Source organism: Aulostomus chinensis, chromosome 15 (genome assembly GCF_037954235.1).
Source record: "Aulostomus chinensis isolate RoL2024-O1b breed Wild chromosome 15, RoL_Achi_v1.0, whole genome shotgun sequence".
NCBI classification, from domain to species: Eukaryota; Metazoa; Chordata; class Actinopteri; order Syngnathiformes; family Aulostomidae; genus Aulostomus; species Aulostomus chinensis.
Genome location: NC_141334.1, coordinates 24,971,874 through 24,977,345, shown reverse-complemented (window position 1 = coordinate 24,977,345; position 5,472 = coordinate 24,971,874). Strand labels below are relative to the sequence as shown.

The window sequence follows — 5,472 nt, the reverse complement described above, 5'->3', positions numbered from 1 at the left end:
GGAAAGATTGTGGCTGATCCCTTCCATCCCGTTCACAATCTCCTTGTGTTACCTCCCTCTGGTGGGAGGCTGCAGTCCATCAGGACCAAAACTTCACGTCACAAGAACAGTTTTTTTCCTGTCTGCTACCAGCCAAACTGGTGCACTACTACTGAGTTCAGTAGCAATGATATTGGTAGATGAGGTGATTACAAGGGAAATAGAATATTTATACATCAACTTTTGATTTGTCTTTCTATGTATCTATGTTGTGGTAGCATTTGAAGGATCAAAAATCTGATGTGAAAACACAAATTAAAAGTCTGTCCATCCACGTTCTCCCTCTTCTCATGCTCAGGGTGGTGGGGGTGGAGCCCATCCTAGCAGCCTTCACCCTGGAAGGGTCACCTGGATTAACCTGGTCCCCTGTTGATGTCTTTGGACTGTGGGAGGAAGCTGAAGTACCAGAGAGAACCCACACAGGTACAGGGAGAACAAGCAGACTCTCCCAGACAGACCCCATGCTCCAGCTGGTACTTGAAACTGGAACTTTCTTAATGTGAGGCGACCGACCACTGCACCACCGTGCTGCCTGTAACTAAAGTCCATTACCCAGAATTCCTCACTCACAACAGTCATTCCATTAACAGCTCTGATTGTTCAACAGTGATACACTATGACACACCACCTCTCCTTGTTTGTGATTGGCCATTGAATGCCTGTTGCCAGGGCAACGCCCCTCCCCTTCATGTATTCCTTAAAAAAATTTCCTGGATTCAACAGGATTTCAGTTTGTGATTTTTCAAAAACACCAACAAAATCTCTGTGGAGTCATCAGACATCTGCACCACTCAGAGCAGACTGGAGCGCTCAGCCTCACCCACCTGTGTGAGCCACAGCGGAGCCACCGTGTGTGATGGAGTTTCATTTTAGGCTCCAAGAGACTGGATTTAATTGGTGTTTTGTGTGTTTTGAGGCCTACTAGCAGCGATGAATGAATGAACCATTGTTCCATGAGGGAGCTGGTGTCAGGTCAGTCCCTGTTTCTACAAGACCTCCTGCTTCAGAGACAAATGGTGAAACATTCAAGACTCAAATTCCTGTTCTTGTCACAATCCTGCATTCTTAAAGAAAAGCCTGTTCAATAAACGGTAGAGCAGAGTGGCGCAGCGGAAGCGTGCTGGGCCCATAACCCAGAGGTCGATGGATCGAAACCATCCTCTGCTAAATGAAAAGAAAAAAATAAACCTGGTTGTTTAGAGATGTTTATCTGTTAAAACAGGGTGGAAACGAAACTGGTCTTCCTGCAGAACCACAAACTCTCTGAGTGTTAATAACAGTCTACTTTTGACTGAAGCAGAAGTTTACTGATAGAGGTGTTCAATTTAACCTAACAGATAAATTTCCATTTCTATACTGATGATCTGCAAAGGTTCTTGGGGGGTGGAGCCTATCCCAGCAGTTTTTGGGCGAAGGGTGGGGTTTATCCTGGAGAGGTCGCCAGTCCGTGGCAGGGCCAACACATATAAACAAACTGATTATAAAAATGTTCATCCCCAGTTTTCAGTGAGAGACAGAATTTAAGTGTGAAAGATTTTTTGTATCTTCAATTTAATTCTAAGTGTTCTGAACAAATTCTACTATTAAACAGTCAAAATATTTTCTAATGAAGCTGAATGTGCTCTTATATACTTTTTATTGTTTCTTTCATGTCCTCCTGAGATCAAAGACAGAATTCTAGGTACAAATAAATACACCATCAAAGCCCTGATGACATCATCGTTAATTCTGACTTGGATCTGGAGGCTCTTGCTTTAATCTTGACTTTGATCTGACTCATGTTTTCCGACAGGTTGCTGTTTCCACTCCAGAGCCAACAGTAGTTGATCCTATCAGACCATTTTGATGAACTCAGCTTTTCACTTCATCAATGGAATCACTAATGTGAATATGTTTTGCTTCATGATGTTAAGGGAGGGTTTGTTCAGATGATTCTAGGAGAATCAATGATGACATCAACATTTAACATGAACATCAATCAAGAACGATTTGTTTGAACTGAACATACTGGATACTGTGGTGCCTGATGAGGACACAACTGTGGTACAAAGTTGCAAAAGAGGGTTTTTGGAGGGAGATTTAGAAAAGATGGTTTCCAAATCAAATCAGTTGTTACAAGGGAAAGTCTGCACATCAACACACACACACACACACACACACACACACACACACACACACACACACACACACACACACACACAAACACACACTCCCAGTGACTAACTCATATTTTTCATCCCCTCCTCTCCTCCCCGCACATTTTGGAACTGTCATTACCATTTCTTGTTGCCCTTGTAGTTTGGCCTAAGTTTCTCTCAGTCTCTCTGTGTTTCCACAGATCTACTGGAGCTCCATCTCTCTGCTCCAAGCGCCACCTTCATTGCCCTCCTACCCCCCTTTTTTCCCTGCTGTTACACCGGCCTGCACTCCCCTCCCATGAAACAGTCTGCCATCCAGTCCTCAATCAAGCTGGCTTGGTTTTTCGATGGAGTTTTTCCTAAGTTGATGTGGGGGTCTAAGGGCAGAGGATGTTGTTATGATGTCATTTAAAATCCTTTAAGACAAACTGTTTGTGAAAACGGGCTCTACAAATAAAATTGCCTTGACTTAAACCACCACTGGAGGATTGAAAAAGATTCCACATGTTGGTCAACCAGAGAAGCTTCAACTGGTGAATCACACAACCATGCATGAGGGTCAAGGTGCATTATCTGCTGTGGCCATTAGCAGGGAAATTGGCTCAAATGGTAGAGCGCTCGCTTCGCATGCGAGAGGTAGTGGGATCGATACCCTCATTCTCCAGAACACTTGAGCTTCTTCTGTTGTTGATCAGTGGAGCTGCTGAGTGAAGAATGCTGACATTTCTCCACAAGTGTGAGGAAGTATCACCCTGCCACTGGAAATGTGAATGAACACGTGCTCAGGTCAAAGCTGGAACGAAACCAGTGACTTTGAACCACCCACATAGTGAAGGACTTCATCCTGCCGGTTAAGGGCAAGACCTCCTGCTTCAGAGACAAAAGGTGAAACATTACAGACTCAAATTCCTGTTCTTGTCACAATCCTGCACTCCTAAAGCAAAGCCTGTTCAGTAAGTGGGAGAGCAGAGTGGTGCAGCAGAAGGGTGCTGGGCCCATAACCCAGAGGTCGATGGATCGAAACCATCCTCTGCTAAATGTAAAGAACAAAATAAACGTGATTGTTTAGAGATGTATATCTGTTAAAACAGGGTGGAAAAGAAACTGGTCTTCCTGCAGAACCACAAAACATTCTGAGTGTTAATAACAGTCTACTTTTGACTGAAGCAGAAGTTTACTGATAGAGGTGTTCAATTTAACCTGACTGATAAATTTCCATTTCTATATTGATGATCTGCAATGGTACGAGGGGGGTGGAGCCTATCCCAGCAGCTTTCGGGCAAGGGGTGGGGTTTATCCTTGAGAGGTCACCAGTCCGTGGCAGGGCCAACACATATAAACAAACTGATTTAAAAATGTTCATCCCCAGTTTTCAGTTCGATTTAAGTGTGGAAGATTTTTTGTATCTTCAATTTAATTCTAAGTGTTCTGAACAAATTCTACTATTAAACATTCAAAATGTTTTCTAATGAAGCTGAATGTGCTCTTATATACATTTTATTTTGTTTCTTTCATGTCCTCTTTAGATCAAAGACAGAATTCTAGGTACAAAGAAATACACCATCAAAGCCCTGATGACGTCATCATAAATTCTGACTTTGATCTGGAAGCTCTTGCTTCAAATAAAATCAGTTGTTCCAGGGGAAAGTCTGCACATAAACACACACACACACACACACACACACACACACACACACACACACACACACACACACACACTGGCTAACACATATTTGTCATCACTTAAACCTCCACTGGAGGATTGAAAAAGATTCCATCTGTTGGTCAACCAGAGAAGCTTCAACTGGTGAATCACACAACCATGCATGAAGGTCAAGCTGCATTATCTGCTGTGGCCATTAGCAGGGGAATTAGCTCAAATGGTAGCGCGCTCGCTTAGCATGCGAGAGGTAGAGGGATCGATGCTCTCATTCTCCAGAACACTTGGAGTTCATCCTGAGTTCATCCTGCAGCTTAAGGGCGGCTTTTAAATTCATTCAACATTGATTACGTTACTGTCTCCTGCTTAATCACCATCCAGAACCTGGTCAAGTGTAGACTAGAGTTCAGGAGGTGATGTGTCAGCTGGTCGGACAACTTAGCATCCAGAGCTGTCCAGTCTGAGATCCCAACTCCACACCATCGAGAGCCTCTTGAATAATGTCCTCAAGCAGCAGTCCCTGTTTGTCTCCTGGCTGGACGCGCTGCACCTGGATGGCCCCGCAGCTCTGAGAATCCAGGAAATAGTGTTTCTCTCGGCTCATCTGATGTCCATCCTCTCCTGTGTACGTCGGTTGTGGAGAAGGGGAGACGGATTTCTTTTCCTCAATTCTCTCCAGATGACCTACTTGTATGTCAAATCATTTGCTTAAGGAGCTCCCTGACCCAGTGGCTACGGGTGCCTCGACCTCTCTGGAGCAGCCCGTCCTGAGTGGATCCAACGGTTTCCCATGGGAAACGCTGTGATTGTCTCTCCCCTCTTGCTGTCTCATACTCTGTGAGTGCTGCTACTGGTCTCTCGCCATCGGCCCTGCTGCTAGGTGGAGCACTGGTTATGACTAAAGCCAGTGGTGACATCACCCCTAGCTGAGACTTGCCGGTTGATACTGCTTCATTCAACTCTGCTGCCTCTGCCACTGCCCTCGCTGGTGAGGCTGACAGCAGGTTTTCTCTCTCATCTGAACTCTCTGTTTACGATGGTGGCTGAAATCCTTGTCATTGGTGATTCAATCATCAGGTCTGTTGAACTCCAGGGTGCTATCACCGACTGTCTTCCTGCTGCCAAAGTTGTGGACGTTATCAAACTGTCCCCAGTACTCATCGATCTCCACCCCTCAGCTCACATTCTGATTATACAGGTGTGCACCAATGACGTCATGAAGAGGCAGTCAATCACACTTCATGACCAACTCCAGTCTCTTGTAATTTCAATTCTGTGTTTCTTCTGGCCCCATCCCTGCTCCTTCCAAATGCAGGGAGCATTTCAGCCATCTTTATGGTCTGCATGAATGGCTGAAAGACTTCTGGACTGCAACTGGTTCTGGTTTTATCAGCAACTTTGACTGTTTTTCGACCGATCCTGTCCTTCACAGATCTGATGGCCCACACCCCAACATGAAAGGTGTTTGACAAAACTTCATGAAGTTCATTGCTTTTCATTCTGATTGATTCTCATGTCAGCATGACCCTGAACCAGTAGCCACTCCCACTCATCATGAAGAGCATCTTTCCTCCTTCAATAATTTACCAGCCACCATACAGGTGTCAAGTACTCCTGTGCAACTGTTCTGGACAA

The 5,472-nt window shown here is 44.8% G+C and overlaps 1 non-coding gene across 1 annotated transcript; it reads left to right on the top strand.

The window, feature by feature from the left end:
• Nucleotides 1–1,134: 1,134 nt before the first annotated feature.
• trnam-cau (transfer RNA methionine (anticodon CAU)) lies at nt 1,135–1,206 on the top strand. Its single transcript has one exon. It is a non-coding gene; the product is annotated as a tRNA-Met (tRNA).
• The last annotated feature ends 4,266 nt before the right edge of the window (nt 1,207–5,472 follow it).